Source organism: Paramormyrops kingsleyae, chromosome 11 (genome assembly GCF_048594095.1).
Source record: "Paramormyrops kingsleyae isolate MSU_618 chromosome 11, PKINGS_0.4, whole genome shotgun sequence".
Classification (NCBI taxonomy): Eukaryota; Metazoa; Chordata; class Actinopteri; order Osteoglossiformes; family Mormyridae; genus Paramormyrops; species Paramormyrops kingsleyae.
The window spans coordinates 19265831-19286729 of record NC_132807.1 but is presented as its reverse complement, the minus strand read 5'-3'; positions in this window follow the sequence as shown (position 1 = coordinate 19286729).

Genomic DNA, 20899 nt, shown 5'->3' with positions numbered 1-20899 from the left:
CCGTCATAAATGGTTACGAGGTCCACCTGTAACAGGGCGCTGGCTAAGAATCGCTAACGGAGGCCTCCGCTAAAGATGGCAGCTGAAATTTTTAAACCTCCAGAGGAGTCTGCCTTCTCTCCATCCACCAACGACATGCAATCGACGTCGGAATCTGCAACGGTCGGACCTGAAATGCAGGAGACGAGCTCGACCACAGTCATAAAAAGGGGGGAAAAATTAGAAATGTTGTACCCGCCCTGAGTACTTTTTACTGTTAATGGAGAAATACGGTGTGGGTCGTGTTTAATGGGTTTTATTTTTATTATACTATGCTGAATAATTAACTGTGAGGCGGGATGTCAAACAGATTTATCTTTTAATTAAAACGGCATGGTTCACGCGTATTTGAGCAGTAGCCCAAATAAATGCAATATAGAAATTTATGTTTTGTTTATCATGCTCTTAATTATCAAGAGATTGTTCTCCTCCATATATATTTTTTTCTTATAAAGTTTTTTTTGTTTTATAAAGGTCCGTATCACCAATAAAGCCTCATGCTCAGGTTCGATGCGGTTATGGGTAATCACTGAAGCACAGAAGGATGCAATTCATACCAGGGTGTCCCCACGCCACCCCCACACACCCCCCCTCCTGCCCCCGCACATCCCTGCTGCCCGCAGTTAGTAGCGGTGGTGATGGGCGGATAGCAGTTTGAAGCACACTGATGCAGCACTATGGCATTCCTCGGATTAAAGCAGGATCCCGTATCTCTGCTTTTCTCAACTCGATGGAAGATGTTTCGCCACAGGAACGTTCCAAATCAAAAGGAAATGGAAAGGCAGAGGTGTGCCGGTGTCTTTCCGGAAGCTTCTGCCAGCCTGCTTCCGTCACCATGCTTCGAGTTCCACACCAGCAGACTGCAAAGATTCTGGTTTAGCCTCACTTTTAAATTTTTTTCATTTTTATTTTTTATTGAACCTCCATCATTTCAATATCATTTTTTTCTCCAGCTAGCTAATCTGTATGAAAGTACATTTTGTACATTTTCACACTGAAGTATCAGCTTGCTTGTATGTTGCATTTCTATTTAGTGTCCTGCAATTTGTATGGTCATTTCAGCTCCGCACACATTCGACAATTCGTACTCGATTCGCACGTCCTTGATGGAACCATCAAAGAATGAATGATCTGGCAAATGAAATTTCACAATCCTGAATGGGCATGACGTCGACCTCGTTTGGAGCTGCCAGGCTCCCAGTAAACGGGCTGCCCATGTCATGGCTTTGTTTTGGCACAGCTGATGGGCTAAATTGTAATGAGGGTGAGGTCCTTATTGATGCCCCCCCCCCACCCCCCCAACAAACCACGCTTCAGAATGTGGATAACACATGTGTGCTGATGGACTCCCACTATGGAAAGGCAACTTTTCACACCACCCTCACTAACATCACCCACCGGTCCCCCTCCCCTCACAAGACCTGCCGATTTACATGTACATAATTAAATACAGATCGATCAAAAATCACAATTTAAATAACAGATTAAAAGCTAATTAAAAGGGGAATTGAGGGACTTTCAGGGCATTTAAAACTAGTGCAAATAAGAAAATAAAGGTAAAAATAAACAAATAAATAAACAGACAAATAGACAAACAAACAAATAAATAGGCAAATAGATAAATAAAATAAAATAAACTGGAAAGAACTGGAAATTTAGGAGTGATTCCTGAATAGCTGTCTGTTTTTGGTAACATTTGGTGCCCTTGTGGTCCCTGTAAGGCCCCTGAGGGGGTGTCAGTTTCGGGGGGGGGGCACCTTGGCACCCCTTCAGACAGGGTGGGCCCCAGCTAACACCCATTACCCACAAAGTCAATTAGGCTGTAGATCAATCACCGCCAAAGCCCAGCCACTCTGAGGGCACCCCCCGCCTCTGTAGGGCCGCCTTTAATGGGACCCCACTAATCGTCCTTCTGTTTCCCATGTTACTTCCTGTGCGCCTGGGTAGCAGTCGGAGCAGTAACAGGAGGTCCGGCTTCAGATGGGGGGGGGGTCGGCCTCCTTTTTTTCACTGGACCCATTCTTCAAAATGTCTGTGAACGCCACCAGAAATGACCCATCTCCTGAAATCAGCCATGAACCACTTTTCTTTCTAGGGAAAAGCCCGCTCTCACCATTTTCACATTCCTGGAGATCCCGTTATTTACATGAAAATACTCAGCGAGAGGGCAGATGGAGAGTAGAGAGGACTCTAAAGACGCACAGAATCCTGTTCTCTGTCTGCAAAGTCCACATTAAGGCTTTACCTGAGATTTAACGGTTATCACTGGTTTTGTGGAGGGCTCTGGTGTTTCCCCGGCGCCCGACGCAGACAGTCACTCAGTCCGGATATTTCTCCAGGTCCTGGGAAGCTGCAGTCTTCTCTGAGTCTTTATTGCAGTTAATTACAGTCCCTTTCCAGCGTGGATTAATTAGGCAGCCTTGGGCTCCTTTTAGGGGCCATCATCGGGTCTTTGGTGGCCCAATTATAATCTTTAAAATCGGCTGGACGCTGACGATTCCTTTGCCGCGTTCCTGAACGTGTCTGCAAACGTGTCTGTCTGGAAGCATGTTTGTGTCTGCAAGAGTGTCTGTGAGCATCTTTGTGAATGTGTCTGTAAGTGTGTCTGTCTGCAAGCATGTCTGTCTGAGTGTGTCTGTGAGCATGTCTGTCTGTGAGCATGTCTGTCTGTGATCATGCCTGTCTGTGAGCGTGTGTGTCTGTGAGCGTGTCTGCAAGTGTGTCTGCGATAATGTCTGTCTGTGAGCATGTCTGTCTGTGATCATGCCTGTCTGTGAGCGTGTGTGTCTGTGAGCGTGTCTGCAAGTTTGTCTGCGATAATGTCTGTCTGTGAGCGTGACAATCGTGTCTGTCTGCGAACGTCTGTGCCAGTGTGTCTGTCTGTAAGCATGTCAATCTGCGAGCGTGTCTGTAAGCCAGCTTCCATATCACACGTGATATTCTGCGTGTTTCTCATGCACGTGTGTGGCTGCGAGACACCAATCCGCCGCCCCCACCCAACAGCAGGGGCACCGCCCCCCTGTGCCCATTTGCCATGGAAACATTAGTGCCTCTTTTAAAAATGAAGATCAGTGCCAGTCAAGGAACTCCTGCCTGGTCATGGTGAACCGGACGGTGTAAAATGATGGGAAATGCAGTAAAGAGAAAGAGAGGCAGCAGCCACAGATATTCTGATTCCCGTTTGGCAGCAGCCTGCTCTAAACTCTGTGTTATCAGGCAGCCCTCTGAATCAGACATCAAACCTAACACGCATCACCCTCATATAACACAACCTTTACGCATGCCAAATTAAACCAAATAACAGGATAAAATACAGATCTAGATACACCAGATTACCCTCTGAAAACACTACTTTTAAATGTACCAGATTACACCAGATTACCTATATAGCGCAGCCTTTATGTGTGACGGATTACCTTCATAAAACATGTATTTAAATATATACTATATTGTCCGCCCTTAAAAATCAGTTTTATTCATACCAGATTAAGTCAGATTAGCCTCATAAAACTGAAAGTTTAGATATACCACATTAAGTCAGATTAACGTCACGGAAGACAGCCTTTACGTTTAGTGGATTATGTTTGCAGAGTCTGACTTTAAACCCGCTGGACTGAGCCTGTGTTTTATCCCGCATCACTGCCGCCTGTATCACGAGCCTAAAACGTGAACAGCTACATCCATATAAATGAAAATGCTGTTTGTGCGCTGGTCGCGTGGCGACACCTTGCCGGATGGAGCCCATGGTGTCCTGTGGCAGAGGGTCTGGAGGAACACCACGCTTTCTGCATCCGGTGCGTGTCAGGGGCCCGGTCTGGGGACAGAGGAAATCCCAGGCTTAGCCCAGAAACTGTCACGCATCGCAACACAGTGATGGTGACTGTAGAATTGACTGAAGACAAAAAGCCGCCACCTCACTAACAGCATTCGGGCCTCTAGGCCTGTCAGCCCAACGCTGCTGTCCCCACCAGGCGATCCTGGTCAGTACATGCCGAGGGACCTAATAGCAACATAGGATATATACCACGTATTTGCAACTATGCACTAATCACAAGTTAAACATCTACTGGAGATTTAAAAAAAAAAAAAAACATTTTTTCTTTTCCTTTGCAGAGATAGTTCTGGGTCACACTGCCAATGCACATCCAACATCATCCTCCTCCTGTAAAACATAACTGTAGGAACAGTAAAACGTAATGGCCTGATTAAAATTAATTGGAAGCAGAACGCCTTGTTTTTTAAGTACAAATGACTGCACCAGGCTTCAAAGAGTTAACCGTGGGATATAAAATATGAGCCGTGCCTCCCGATAGCCATTAAAACCTGCCGCGCTGTTTTCCATCACCGATTATGAGCCAGATGTTCTGGCCATAGCCAGTCATTGCAGATGTAATGGACTAGAATGTCGCAGTTTGTGACTTTACTGGCGTCCATTTTCTGTGCCGCACAGGGGAAAGCACTTTAAAATATATAATTATGTCCCATTAATACTTAGCTTCTGCTTCCTTGCGGGGGGAAACGCATTTAATAAAAGCTGATTGTTTTCTCTGTGTCGTCGCCGCCACGAGCCGGGTTGGTCTGCCCCTGCCTGGGAGACGGGTGTGGTTTACAGACAGGCGTGTGGTGCATTATAAGCCAAGTGGCGGCGAAGGCGTGAGTGTGTTTCCCGCGGGCAGGCCGGGTACGGCGGCAAACAGACATCAGATGTGGAAGACAGGGTCCCACCTAAGATTATCAAGCACCTTGTCACCACGCCGCCAACCTCCCCGGCTGCCCTATTGCCTTCCTGTGATCTAGTTGTCCATCAGTGCATCAGCTAAATGGAATTTGCGGTCTGACGGGGGTCAGGAGCGTGACAAGACCGAACGGTCAGAGGGCCGCTTATCACCCCGCCGGAATATTGAGCCGCGATGCCGGAGGGACCGCGCGGTGAGAGCCGCTCTGTTCCTCCTGCCCCCGATCGGCATAACCGGCCCGGATACCAGGGCACCTAACCGGGAAAGTATTGTTTGCTTTTGCACAAAACCGCAGACAGATTTTTCTAGATCATAATTACAAATACGGAGGAGCTAAATAAATTGATTTATATTCTGTGGGTGACTAGCACATTTTTTAAAGTGCTTTACCTGTGAAGGAAGCAGATTTATTTATATTTTTATGTGCAAAACTGATTAATGTCCCTTTGCTTTTAAGGTGAAAGACCTAGCATGGTCAAATATGCGATCGCTGCTAAGAATTTCAAATGCAATGCAATCCATCCTGTGCTTATTGACGTTTAGGTGCGAATCGGTCTTTTTTATTCGTGTCATTTTAGGTGCATCTTTATGGGGGTGTTAGCATCCGTTTTCTCTGTCATCCATCCAGAAGCGGGGAAACAGTAATGATTTTTTCTTTCTAACTTAGCATAGATGATACGGTGGCAGACCACCCAAGCCCCCAAGATTGATCAAAGCCCCGAAAAAGATGTGCTATGGATTGGTTTCAACCCGTGCCCCCCCCCCCCTCCCTCACCCCCTCACATTTGATTTATGGTCCAAAATACGTGAATAAGAATATCAAGGTGATTGTTCAAATTGAGATCACAAGCGATGTAAAGGGCTTTGGGATATGAGAAATGAATAATGATTTTGTTCATTTTAGCAGGGTTTGCTTTCAAATTTTTTCCGCTATATGAAATGGATTCAAGATTCAAGAGTTTATTGCACAGAAAACAGTCAGTTACACTTCACAATGAAAATCCCACTCTGCATGTCCTGACCACAAACACAAAACACAAATTAAGGTGCTAAAAGCACAGTAGAATTAAACAGTAAGTCAATAAGACAATAAATGTAGTGTAATTATGGAAATAAATACGTAGACTTGATGCAATGGAGGTTGATCATTAAACACTCAAATAGAAATTCTGGCCCTTTGAGGATGGTTTAGTCCAAAGCTGAGGCTTCAGGCCAGAGGTGACGACCCGGGTCAGCCGCGGCTCAGTCAGCAGTGTGCCGTGCTCGCCCCGTGACCCCGTGGTCTTTGCAGCATCACCTGACACCTCTGTGACTGCTTGTGGACCACTGATAAAAATGAGCCCGATGGACCGACGGAGGCAGCAGACTTTACCGTGTAAGTGCTTAGATCTGGCTCAGGGACACTTGTGAGACACAGGTGCATGATGGGTAAAAAGGGATATATTTTCCACTGGTGGCTAATAATAGAGAATAATTTATATTGCTTTTAAAGGACAAATAAAAGGAATTTTGAAGGCACAGTGTTTTGGCTGCTGCAGCACATTCATGTTTGTACTTACATCTCTGCAGGTGCTTGGGTGCCCTTGCCGATGAGTGACCTGCACACGCGCTTCTGTGTGTGCGTGTGTGTGTGTGTGCGCGCATGTGTGTGTGTGCATGTGTGTGAGTGGATATACCTTACCATATGTGGGCACAATGTCCCCACATCGTGATGAATACCGTTTTTTTCCATTATGGTCCCCATAAGGGAAAACTCAATTTAATAAAAATCTGTGACTGCAATGAAAAAACTAAAAATGCAAAAACTCTTGTATTTTGCTTGGTTACTTATGGTTATGGTTAGGACTGGGTAGGGGTTAAGGTTGTCATAGTTAGCGTTAGCATTTTTCCCCTAGAAATGAATGAGTGATCCCCATAGAGATATGTTTACCTGTGTGTCTGTCTGTGCATGTGTGTGTCCGTGTGTGTGTGTGTTTGTGTGTGTGTGTGTGTCCGTGTGTCTCTCTGTGTCTGTGTGCGTGTGTGTGTCCGTGTGTGTCTGTGTGTGTGTGTGTGTCTGTGTGCGTGTGTGTGTGTCTGTGTGTCTGTGTGTGTGTGTGTGTGTCCATGTGTGTGTCCGTGTGTGTGTGTGTGTCCATGTGTGTGTGTGTGTCTCTGTGTGTGTGTGTCTGTGTGTGTCTGTGTGTGTGTGTCCGTGTGTGTGTCTCTGTGTGTGTGTGTGTGTGTGTCTGTGTCTGTGTGTGTGTGTGTGTCTGTGTGTGTGTGTGTCTCTGTGTGTGTGTGTGTGTGTGCCCCCGCTGACATGTGTCTGCTGGTTATAAGTAGCCTCTAAAGACAACGGTGAAGACCCTGCAGAGCCTGCTCGCTGTCGTCGCCCTATCAGCCCCCCCCACCCCCCCGGGACAGGCAAGGGCACTAATTGACATTTTCATTAACGGCAAATTTATGTTCCTATTTCTGCCTGCGATAATGGCCTTTCCTTTGGAGAGCGCTGGGCCCTGCTAATGGACACGAAATAAAGGGAAAAACTTGTTTAATTAGCGCTGAGGAGAGGGTCTGCGCCCGTCTGCGCCTCTCTCAACGGCACGCCACCTCGCCGCCGATCCCGCCAGCTTTCCCTAGACGCACGGTGCTCGCCGCTGACCTCTGCTGCCGCTGCCCGACCGTCGCAAGTGTCTCGCGTAGGCCAGATGTGAACTGGCTGCGTTTTCTTGTTTGTTCTTAATGAACTTTAGCTGAAAGACCACATTTTTCAACCAATATATTTATTATATATCGTTTTTTTACTTTGGAAAACAAACATGTGCACGATCATATTTTAAGCACGTTTTAAAATGGAAATAAATTTGTTATATTACAGCAATTAAGGAGATTTGCAGCGCAGAATGCCCCGTCCTGTGTTTATGGCCCTGTAACGAAGGTCAGGGAACGCCATGTTTTTGGACACGTCCAGTGCTCCGTAAATCGTCCGACAGGAGACATCAGCTAGACAAAGCTTCCAGGTTCTTTTAATTTAGTAAGACCCTCCATTGTGTGGGAGACGGGGCCCCAGAGCAGCCTGACAGGATGGGACTGTGTCGCTATGGGAGACGGGGCCCCAGAGCAGTCTCACAGGATGGGGCCATGGGGCCCCCAGAGCAGAGTGACAGGATGGGACTGTGTCGCTATGGGAGACGGGGCCCCCAGAGCAGAGTGACAGGATGGGACTGTGTCGCTATGGGAGACGGGGCCCCAGAGCAGTCTCACAGGATGGGGCCATGGGGCCCCCAGAGCAGAGTGACAGGATGGGACTGTGTCGCTATGGGAGACGGGGCCCCCAGAGCAGAGTGACAGGATGGGACTGTGTCGCTATGGGAGACGGGCCCCAGAACAGCCTGACAGGATGGGACTGTGTCGCTATGGGAGACGGGGCCCCAGAACAGCATGACAAGATGGGACTGTGTCGCTATGGGAGACGGGGCCCCAGAGCAGCCTGACAGGATGGGACTGTGTCGCTATGGGAGACGGGGCCCCAGAACAGCATGACAGGATGGGACTGTGTCGCTATGGGAGACGGGGCCCCATAGCAGCCTGACAGGATGGGACTGTGTCGCTATGGGAGACGGGGCCCCAGAGCAGCCTGACAGGATGGGACTGTGTCGCTATGGGAGACGGGGCCCCAGAACAGCATGACAGGATGGGACTGTGTCGCTATGGGAGACGGGGCCCCAGAACAGCATGACAGGATGGGACTGTGTCGCTATGGGAGACGGGGCCCCAGAGCAGCATGACAGGATGGGACTGTGTTGCTATGGGAGACGGGGCCCCAGAACAGCATGACTGGATGGGACTGTGTCGCTATGGGAGACGGGGCCCCATAGCAGCCTAATAGGATGGGACTGTGTCGCTATGGGAGACGGGGCCCCAGAGCAGCATGACAGGATGGGACTGTGTTGCTATGGGAGACGGGGCCCCATAGCAACCTGACAGGATGGGACTGTGTTGCTATGGGAGACGGGGCCCCAGAGCAGCATGACAGGATGGGACTGTGTCGCTATGGGAGACGGGGCCCCAGAACAGCCTGACAGGATGGGACTGTGTCGCTATGGGAGACGGGGCCCCAGAGCAGCATGACAGGATGGGACTGTGTCGCTATGGGAGACGGGGCCCCATAGCAACCTGACAGGATGGGACTGTGTCGCTATGGGAGACGGGGCCCCATAGCAGCCTGACAGGATGGGACTGTGTCGCTATGGGAGACGGGGCCCCAGAACAGCATGACAAGATGGGACTGTGTCGCTATGGGAGACGGGGCCCCAGAGCAGCCTGACAGGATGGGACTGTGTCGCTATGGGAGACGGGGCCCCAGAGCAGCATGACAGGATGGGACTGTGTCGCTATGGGAGACGGGGCCCCAGAGCAGCATGACAGGATGGGACTGTGTCGCTATGGGAGACGGGGCCCCAGAACAGCATGACAGGGTGGGACTGTGTCGCTATGGGAGACGGGGCCCCAGAACAGCATGACAGGATGGGACTGTGTCGCTATGGGAGACGGGGCCCCAGAGCAGCATGACAGGATGGGACTGTGTCGCTATGGGAGACGGGGCCCCAGAGCAGCATGACAGGATGGGACTGTGTCGCTATGGGAGACGGGGCCCCAGAGCAGCATGACAGGATGGGACTGTGTCGCTATGGGAGACGGGGCCCCAGAGCAGCATGACAGGATGGGACTGTGTCGCTATGGGAGACGGGGCCCCAGAGCAGCATGACAGGATGGGACTGTGTCGCTATGGGAGACGGGGCCCCAGAGCAGCATGACAGGGTGGGACTGTGTCGCTATGGGAGACGGGGCCCCAGAACAGCATGACAGGATGGGACTGTGTCGCTATGGGAGACGGGGCCCCAGAGCAGCATGACAGGATGGGACTGTGTCGCTATGGGAGACGGGGCCCCAGAGCAGCCTGACAGGATGGGACTGTGTCGCTATGGGAGACGGGGCCCCAGAGCAGCCTGACAGGATGGGACTGTGTCGCTATGGGAGACGGGGCCCCAGAGCAGCCTGACAGGATGGGACTGTGTCGCTATGGGAGACGGGGCCCCAGAGCAGCCTGACAGGATGGGACTGTGTCGCTATGGGAGACGGGGCCCCAGAGCAGCATGACAGGATGGGACTGTGTCGCTATGGGAGACGGGGCCCCAGAGCAGCATGACAGGATGGGACTGTGTCGCTATGGGAGACGGGGCCCCAGAGCAGCATGACAGGATGGGACTGTGTCGCTATGGGAGACGGGGCCCCAGAGCAGCATGACAGGGTGGGACTGTGTCGCTATGGGAGACGGGGCCCCAGAACAGCATGACAGGGTGGGACTGTGTCGCTATGGGAGACGGGGCCCCAGAGCAGCATGACAGGATGGGACTGTGTCGCTATGGGAGACGGGGCCCCAGAGCAGCCTGACAGGATGGGACTGTGTCGCTATGGGAGACGGGGCCCCAGAGCAGCCTGACAGGATGGGACTGTGTCGCTATGGGAGACGGGGCCCCAGAGCAGCCTGACAGGATGGGACTGTGTCGCTATGGGAGACGGGGCCCCAGAGCAGCCTGACAGGATGGGACTGTGTCGCTATGGGAGACGGGGCCCCAGAGCAGCCTGACAGGATGGGACTGTGTCGCTATGGGAGACGGGGCCCCAGAGCAGCCTGACAGGATGGGACTGTGTCGCTATGGGAGACGGGGCCCCAGAGCAGCCTGACAGGATGGGACTGTGTCGCTATGGGAGACGGGGCCCCAGAGCAGCCTGACAGGATGGGACTGTGTCGCTATGGGAGACGGGGCCCCAGAGCAGCATGACAGGATGGGACTGTGTCGCTATGGGAGACGGGGCCCCAGAGCAGCATGACAGGATGGGACTGTGTCGCTATGGGAGACGGGGCCCCAGAGCAGCATGACAGGATGGGACTGTGTCGCTATGGGAGACGGGGCCCCAGAGCAGCATGACAGGATGGGACTGTGTTGCTATGGGAGACGGGGCCCCAGAGCAGCATGACTGGGTGGGACCATGTGAGTGTGGCTGCACATTAAAACCACACTCGAAGTACTTCAAAGAGATCACATTCTCTTGGGATGAAAACAAGATTCCTGGTGTTTTTTGCAACAAAGGCCAAAACATAAAACAGCCACTTACTATAATTCCGCTCTGCCCATTTGATAAATGAAAATTAGCCCAGTTTAATGTATCACACTTACTCCAATACGCCATTACTGCTCCTTCCCTTCCATTTATTCTGCACATCTACAAAGTCTTGATGCTTCTCCTTTTTTTCCAATATTATCTTGTTTATAATTTATTTCTCCTTTTTATTCAGCAACACAGTACAACCATAATATTCCTCTGAGGATTGGGACTGGCTGTCGTTTCGGGAGGTGGGGCTGTGTGTGAGATATTGCACTGCGAGTCCCTTCAAAGAGTCACTTACTGGTTACAGCCAGGGTCAGGCTAGCAGGTATGAAATGCTCAGCAGGTTAAGCTGGTTGATCTCTGTCTGTGATCAGTAGGACACTGGCTTGAATCCCAGGGTCAGCGGGGTAGCCACATCTCCACTGAACCCTTGAGAAAATGCCCCCCCCCCCACAACATGCTCCCAAAGTCCTGGATAAGTTTGGTTCCAAAGCTTCAATCTCGGCTGTAAAAATATGTGTTTCTCAGAGACGAGAATGATGGGATTTGTGAGAAGAAGCATTCCAATGTACTTGTAGAAGTGGCAAATAAAGCGTCTTTTCACTTCACAGAAGCCTCCTGCCTAATCACAGGACTTGGGTCTGGATCTGAACTGCTTGGCCCATTTTTGTCCCATTCATCCTCTGGAACGAAATGGACCCCCCCCACCCCGCCCTGCCCAACCATCTATAATCATCCCTGGAAATCAATTAATTTTAAAGACATGATCTGTGACTCCATGCAAATAAGCAGACTCTCCATGTGCACATTAAGCCTGGCCCAGATCCCCTGCCATCTCATCACATTTGCATTATTTTGTATGCACTGCATTGTTTTATTCTCCCCATGATTCGTTATTTTAAAGAATAGTGACTAATTACAAAGGGGTCACTGTGCCTTACAGGACCGACAGGGACCCGAGTTCGAGTTCACGCTGAAGGAGCCGGGAAAGACAGCTGTTAGCTAGGCTTGCGGCTAAATCATACACCTCACATTCTATGTAATTAAGGGAACAACTGTGTGTGTGTGTGTATATATATATACTGTATATTGTTGTTGTTGTATATATCCGTGACCACTACTACAGTGAACTATTCTCTGACGGTTAAAGCAAATTTGTGGTTTCTTTTAAACAATGTTTATTCTAAAACTGAATCATTTTAGACAAGTCTCCTGATTGGTTCAAACATGACCGATAAGAAGCCCCCTCTCAAATAAATGTCATTTTTTCATAAACCTACAGCCCAACCTGTCTGCACTATGAGCTGTGGTGCACATCCTCCTCCCAGTAGGGATATGTACTTATAAACCTTGCAGGTTCTTTCCAGTGGTACTGTTTGATACTGTTTGAACCACTAATTTGCACGGGGCCCCTGAATTTTGGAGCCCCTGCTGGCCACAGATAGTCACTACACTAGGAATGTCACTGAAGCGACTTTTTGAGTGGAGACCCAGAAACAACAGACCTGTCCCTAGCTGGTTCAGTGTTTACAGGATGATGCCCGACACCGATGGGAGGCACCTACTGTAGGTTGCTAAGTGGCTAACGTTTCCAACACAGCCCCTCCCCCAGCTCTGAGGTCATCATCACGGACACGCCGCTGTTCCCATCCCGCCTCATTACATGTGATGACAGCGGCCGCGCGCTCGGCACGCACCTCCAAACAGTTCAGAACACGCAGGAATTTGCATACAGAGCCGGGCAGCGCACCCTATCATTTCATTACGCGCTGTAATTAAAACAGATGTAACTCTAACACTTTCTTAAGTACCGATAATTAATACGTAATTATGCACTCATTACAAAACTGGTTAACGCATCTAATGCAGACAGACACTAGATTCCAGTTTGCAGCCCCAATTACTGCCATTATAAAAAGAGTCTGTTTCCTATCCGTTTATAAAAACATCAATTTACAGGGATAACAAAAGACAAAAAGGAACCAGATCTTGTTTTTTGCCCTAGACGATCAGATAACTAAACACCTGTCCATGGAAGATGGCAGAATGGGACACACTACAGTGAAGAGAGTGTCCTGTAAGGCAGTACCAAACCACTAAGGGTAGCCCACCTTGTCTTGTACAGAAACACCCCATTTGCAGAGATGGTTTTCTAGTTTGAACATTACATTACTTAGCAGTTACCAAATTGCCCAGAGGTGTGCATGTGTGAGTGACTGGTGTGTGAATGTGCCCTGTGATGGGTTGGCACCCCATCCTGGGTTGTTCCCTGGTTTGCACTCGTAGCCTGTCCCTCAACACCAGGTATAGCAAAACAGTCCAAATCCTGTTTGATTAGCCTGCAGAAATCATACTTTCACTATCCAAATAGGAAGACAGGAAAGAGAAGCATTAGCAGCCCAGGGTACGAGAAAGGAAGGGGGCGTGGCCAGGGAATCTCTCAGGAATGTGTGGGCAGGACCACTGTGCATGGGCAGGGCTGAGTGGGAATAGGGGGCGGGGATTTCGGAACACCGCACTCGTGAAACAAGAGATCACCTCGGGCAGCTGTGCGGCCTTCCGCTGTCGTTACGGTAACACGCAGCTGATCGGCTGACAACTTCATTGGGTTGCCACCTGCCTGGTGCCAATCATGCGCCGTCCCCAGGCTATTGACGGAGCTGTCAGCTCATCCGAGACGTGTCTGTCAAATCTCAGGCGGCTACCGTCCTCTGTGTGCTTGGCAGCTCATTCCCCTCATCCCGGCGTTCCGATTAGCCTGCCCAGAAAAACAAAGACTTGCACGGCAATCATTTACCGAGGCTCTCATCGCATGTCGTACATTTGCCACGGTGAGGTCCATGCTCGTCCCGCTCTTCATCTGGCCCCGTGTTTGTCTTTGCAGATTAAAATCCGGTGTGTCTGCCTACCTTTTCCAGCTCCCCCTCCCATTTCGATCCTTATATTCCCCTCATGCCCCCACGGGCGGCTGTGGACAGTGACCTCATTTTTGGTTTCTCTTCTTTTCTTTGTCTGTGGGATAAACACACAGATCTCTGCATACCTTAACGAAAAAGTAGATACAGGACAAAAAGCACAAACCAAAGGTCATCAGATGACACCCCCCCCCCCCCCCAAAGTATAAATATGAGATGAAATTAAAATTTGATTTATCGATTGTGAGGTAACAACACAGTAAAAGTGGATTGAATTATTGCAGAAGTTGTGCTAGATATTCATAAATGAATACATATAGATATAGATGTAGATATAGATATAGATATAGATATAGATATAGATATATGTAGTTTGCGTGCTGATGCTTTCACACGAACCCTAATCCTAGTGGACAAAGTTTCATTGTCAAATAGCCAAAGAGGTTTTATAGCAGACTAATGAGCTCTTAGGTCCGCCGTATACCGCAGACAGAAATCCAGGCCCTTTCCTATGGTTCTGTAGCTCTTTCTGAAAGTTGCCCAGCAGTACGGGACTGCCGATTTAATGTGTATTTAATAATGCAGCACTTCAGAACAGAACACCTGTTGATAAGAAGTGCTGATGCAAATATCAAGGGGATTAATTAAAAGTCAATTATATTAATTTTGGTTTTGAAGGGTGATTTGGTGCGATAAAGCGTTTGCTGTGACCGCACAACCCTCAGCCCTTGATTTTTAATGCAGTTTTATCAGAACCCATTAAACTCGTCATACACAGTGTTTAGATGCCATTCTATGTAAATTTAATGAGAGTTTTATTTTCATCATTAATGCGCATATCTCTGTCTAATGCATAATTGAAAAATGCTAATAACTAAAATGCGCGTTTCACTTTTCTGTTAGATCTTGTTTATTTATTTATTTGTATGCGTCTCTGACAAAAGCTACCAGTGTCTCACACTTCTTCAGCGCAAAGTAGTGGGGAAATATACACTCTGTGACAAAAAAAGTTAAGTACCCAGAAGTAATGGTCCGATTTGGATGGAATTTGGTACATATGCAGAACAGCGATGGGTATGTAAATGATGCAATCCTGCCAATGCTGTGGAGAGACACACCGGCGTTACTGCTGGCATCATGGTGTGGAGAGCCATAGGGTATGACATCATGGTGGGAGGAGCCATAGGGTATGACATCATGGTGTGGAGAGCCATAGGGTATGACATCATGGTGTGGAGAGCCATAGGGTATGACATCATGGTGGGAGGAGCCATAGGGTATGACATCATGGTGTGGCGAGCCATAGGGTATGACTTCACGTCATCTCTGGTAGTGATTCGGGGGACCCTGACTGCACAGCGCTACATCAATGACATCCTGCGTCCAAAGGTCTTACCCCTCCGGAGACAGCGGCCTGGTGCAGTCTTTCAACAAGACAATGCCCGTCCATACATGGCACGCGTGTGTATGTACCCAGGCCCGGGGGGGTGCCACACCCCTACTGACATGGAACCAGCAGTGTGCCCGTACTGTCCACTGTTGTCCATTTGATCTGATATTACAGTCATTGTGATAGTCACATGACCTTTCACCATCTGCAGATTCATTTCATCTCCACCACGCTGTGTGGGCGCTTAACTTTTTTTGTCACTGAGTGTGTGTGTGTGTGTGTATATATATATATATATGTATATATACACACGCACACACTGTCAGGGTCAGCACCCGTCTGATCCTGCCCTCCGTGTCTCTTCCCTGTTTGGCCAGCAGGTACTGCTGAACATCCCATCTTATCATCCCTTCTAATAATGATGATGTTTTCCTTGCTCCCTGAACTGCCACCTATCTCTGCGGGTTGAGTGTGCAGTTCTGATACTGATTCCCTAAAATCATGCGTTTGACGCTGGTCAGTGACCACTCTCACCTGTTATTTGTATTTGTTAGTTTTCAGTTCCTCTGGTTATTTTGTGTCTTTAATTCCTGCACTAAGTTTACCCTCCTTCTGTTCTGTTCTAGTTTTGTTTTGTACATTTTGATTTTGTTTGTTTTGTTTGATATTGATTAGCCTTGCTTTATATTCCCAGTTAATGTTTCCTAGTTTTTTGGTATCCATAAAGCTCCGTGTGACCACCTGTTTGTCATTGTTCCTGCACCTCCCCTGATTGGTTAATTGATTATGAGTCACACCTGTCCCTTGTTTTACGTTTTAACTGGTTTGTGTATTTAAGTTCCAACCGTAGTTTAATTTCCCCAGTGGGCCGTTGTGTTAGAATCTTTGTGTGTAAGTTTGTGTCAGTTTATAGTTCAAAGTTCTGTTCCCTTCCCTGTTTTTTTTAGCTGCCCTGTAGTTAGTCCTTGTTAGTTCAGTGTCCTATATAAGTCTTATTTAGTTATTTACCTCAGTGTTTCCCCCATCTGTTTGTGACCCCTTGTGGTCTTTTGTTTTTGTAGTATTGTTTTGTTAATAAATCCCATGTTTCTTGGAGCCATAAGTGGATCATCTCCTTTTTCTGCAGCATGCCGCTAATCCCAGTCACGACGGCCGTAACCCCCACCCAGCCCTAACCTTAAGCACAAGTAACCAAACAAAATAGAAGACATTTGCCGTTTTTACTTCTTTGATTGCGTTCACAGATTTTTATAAAATTAAGGTTGTCCGATTGAGCACCTGTCCGTAAAAGTAAGAGAATTTCAGGTTTTGTCACATTTTGGGGACATTTCCATGCAAACCGACACAAACACATACACAATACTGTAAACCTAAGGAAACTTGGTATCCTCTCTCAAGGAAAAAGTACATTTAATTACTTTTCAATGTAATATTAATGACAGTACCTGACACTACAATAGCTACAGTGTAACAGAGATTTAAGGAGATGTTGCAAAAAGTTCTCAGAAGAACAATTTCATTGGAAAAAAGCAACAGAGAGAAATGCAGCCGGAGTCAGAGGTAGGGGGGGGGGTGTCAGTGCGTCAAGACATTCAGTCTCAAAATCAATTTCATTTCATATTTGCCAAAACTCAGCACTGGTCCAATTTTGCGTGTCCTGCTCATCTGGTTAATATTTAACCTGTGCGCTTCTTATGGATGGATTAACGTGAGTGGAGAACTTTCCGGAAGCTGGCTCAGTGGACCCCTGCCCCTGAGGCCACAGAGCTTAGTCCCACCTCTGTCTTGGTGGGGAGGACCTCTGAGGGGGTTGGCGACACTTAGTCCCCCCCCCCCCCACGGACGATGATCTGTACCCAACACTGCCGCAGTTTGTGAGAGTCTGAGGCTGTGTATGGCCCCATTACATATTAATGATAAATATCCCCACCCCCCACCCCCCACCGGTGCCCCAAAACTTTCATTAAGAAAGAATAGGGGCTCAGTTACCACTTGCTTGTGTAGTCGACTTCATTTTTATCTCTGCTACACAGGGATCCTATGGGAGCACAAAGCCCTGCCTGCCATTACTGCGTGCCTGTGGTGTCCTGTGGCTGACACTGAGGAATCTGTCTGGCACAGGGATTAGGGATAACTTCTCCATTCCCAGACCACCCGGAGACTGAAGCATCAGGGCGGGGCCCGTCTGTGTGGAGCGCCCAAGCTATATATTAAAAAAATAAGCCAATGAGTTAAAAATAGCTGACCTGTCAAACATCCCACCCCCACAACACACAGACAAACCACAAGCACCTTGTTTAAGTAACCCCTGAAAATCCATAGTGGGAGCCCGGCATGTCTACATGGGGGGGGGGGGGCTTTCAGATAATCTGTCCCCTGGGCTCACGGAGGACCGTCGCGGTTTATTCCGAACCGTTTCCCTAGGTTAATTGTCCCAATTAGTTGTTAATTATCTGTGCAATTTATATTTCTGCTCTTCCCACGAAAGCATCGCAATAAAGGACAATCTGTGTTCAATGCATGGCACAAACAGATTTTGGATGATGTTTAACAAAAATGAGTAATATAAAAAATGTTAAATGATTGAAGATAAATGACTTCAATGATTAACTAGGAACAGACCTGACCGATAAGTCTGAGGTTGATATTAAGGGATTAGGTTCTTTATTCTTTTAGAAGAAACAGGTTCCGTTGCTTTTTGCAGACGGACCAACTTGATGAAAACCAGAGGGGGAAAACAGGCAGAACTTGAATGTTTATAGTTGCATAGTTAAAAAATGCCATTTGCTTTCATCCACACATGCTAATTGATATCGATTGGATGGTAATGGCCATCTGTGTATCTGATTGGCCAGATCATGCCATCAGTCCCGATTGGCTGGCTAATTAAGGCCTTAAATGCGTGGTTCAAAGCGTCACACAGTTCGATGTTTTGCTTATATGTGTGCTAATCAGCTCTGTGGAGTATTCCAACGTTTACTCGATCTGAACCTGAGCCAGGAGAGAGTCTCAGTGGTGGGGAAGACGTCATGCTTGTTCCCAGTCCTGAAGAATGGGCCGCTCATGAATATCGACCTATAGCTCTGACATCACACGTCATGAAGATCTTAGAAAGGCTTGTTTTGCCTCACCTCAAACCGATGGTCAAGACATCGTCGGACCACCTGAAGTTTGCCTATCAAGACCACATTAGAGTGGATGATGCAGAGATCTACCTGCAGGACAGAGCCTGCTCCTACCTGGTCAAGGCTGGCAGCGCTGTGAGGATCATGTTTTTTGATTTCCCAAGAGCATTCAGCACCATATTGCCAGTGTTGTTAAGGGACTTTGTTTCATGCATGTGGACACAGCCATTGTCTCCTGGATTGTGGATCACTTGATGGGCAGACCGCAGTTTGTGAGACTCCATGTCTCTGACATGGTTGTGAGCAGCACAGGGGCACCCAGGAGACGGCCTTGTATCCCTTCTTCTTCACTCTCTATATGGCTGACTTTAAGTACAACATGGTCACATGCAGAGATTTTCTGATGACACGGCCATAGTTGGTTGTATTAGGGAAGGTCAGGAGGGGGAATACAGGTAGCTGGTTATGGATTTTGCTGAGTGGTGCAGTAGAAACCAGCTGCAGCTCAACACTGGGAAGACCAAAGAGATGGTGGGTGATTTCAGGAGATCAAAAAGCCCCCCTGTCTTCAATCACTATTGATGGACCTGGTCAAACAGAGAAGAAGCAGTGCTCCAGTGAGTACTACCTGAGGTCTTTTCTCCCAGCTGCCTCCAGAATCTTCTACAATAATTGTCTCCCCTAACTCTAAACCTAACCCTAACCCCACTCAGTAGCCAGCCCTCTAGACTGTTATTGTATTTTAAAGTAAAAAATTTTGGAATTTAGATTTTTAAATTTGTTTGTTTGCACACTGCACGTCGCACTTCAATACTGTATTTTCCGTATAGTGTTGAATCTTTTCTCTTGTATATGTACAGTTTGAAGTTACTTTAGTGTGTGCTGCTGGGATTTCCTTTGGGATCAATAAAGCACTGCTACTACTTGAAGGGTTGGGGTTAAAGATTTACAGTTTAGGCTGCGTAGTTAGTCTTTTCTGAGCTTTTGCAGTGCTTGGTTGAGAAAACGTGTGATATTTTTAAGAATCCTGTATTGGATGTGGGGCTTATCCCCTTAGTTTAGTTTAGCTGTAGATGTATGTTCTGTATTTGGAGTGAATTTTAGTATCTTGGCTGAGTTTCTGGAGAAATGTGCGTATTCCTGATAAGTGGGAGGGTATGCAACAGTATGTTAGCCGTATGCTACTCGACAGAATGATCAGGGCTGTCGACAGACAAGTCCAACCCCCCCCCCCCCCATTTGTTCAAATGTGAAACCTGAGAAGGGATTTTGTGCCTGACTTTGTATAGACAATTCCATCCCCCCTCCCCCCTCCCCCTCCCTCCACCACTACCTTTGGTATGTCCCTCATGTCACCTCGACGTGTAACACAGAGGCATTGAGCACATGATGCAACGGCCTGTCTCTTAAAGCCCCCCATGTCCCAGCCTCCCCCCCCCCCCCCCACCGCACCGCGATCCTGCTGGGTCTGTTAATCCGCTGCCGGAACCTGGCCTCTGGTCTGCGCGGCAGCAAAACAGCGACCCCGACACGCCCCGCCTGCCCGGCCCGCCCGCACCCAGCCTCGTCCGTGACTTCTCATCAGCCCGCTGACAGGCGGCCGGGCCCTGACAGGTGACAGACTTCAGCTGCAAGCTGACTGGCTAATCAAAGCCCTGTCAGAGCTGTCACTGGGGCTGGTGCCGGCCTGGGGGGGAACTCCATACAAACACTGTCACTCTGCGCACCTGGCATAAATCACCTGGGCCGCCGCGTCCCGCACTGTGCTGAGTGGAATTAGCTTTAACGCGTCTGGCCTAATGAACGCCCCTGCTTTATTAATTGCACCTAATCATGATGAATGTGGAAGTTGTCATTCTCTCACACCGGTGTGTGGCAAAGCTTTAATTGTGGAGGGAGACAATGACGGAAATGGGGGGGGGACGATGTTCAGGGATCATACCCTGGAGCTTCGGGGGGGGGGGGGGGCGGGGTGCTGTGACACCCATAGCCTCGTTTGGGACCCGAGACCATTTCTGGTCACACATCGATACGTTTACTCGTTTGACGCTCCCGTTGCCGTGTGAAGGAGACACATGTCTGATGATATTTACATCATTAACGAATCTCTGACTTCTTTTTTCTGCTAATAGTGTCTCCCAAGCCTACCGATACTATCATGGCAGATTTATATACATCCGTTCAAATTGAACCTTTGGGAGAATAGCAGAGTGGGAAGCTTCGTTCACTCTTGGATCGTTTTTGGTTTGGTTGTTTCATTGCACCCGCAAGTCGCCCGGGCCAACCACCCTGTGTCCTGTGCCAGCTCATCCCCTGGGCTGACCACCCTGGGTCCCGTGTCAGCGAGTCAGAAATACAGAGGAGGGAAACCCGAATATGTAAGGGAAATATATGTAATGTCACAAGAGTAATCTGAATCAATGGAGAGAACCATCAGCGCCTTTCCATCACAGCTGATGCTTGCTCCCGATTCCCACTCTTGATCTCGGCTCCCCATTCCCAGCACCCGCTGCCCGTGCTAGATGCCCTCACCCAATC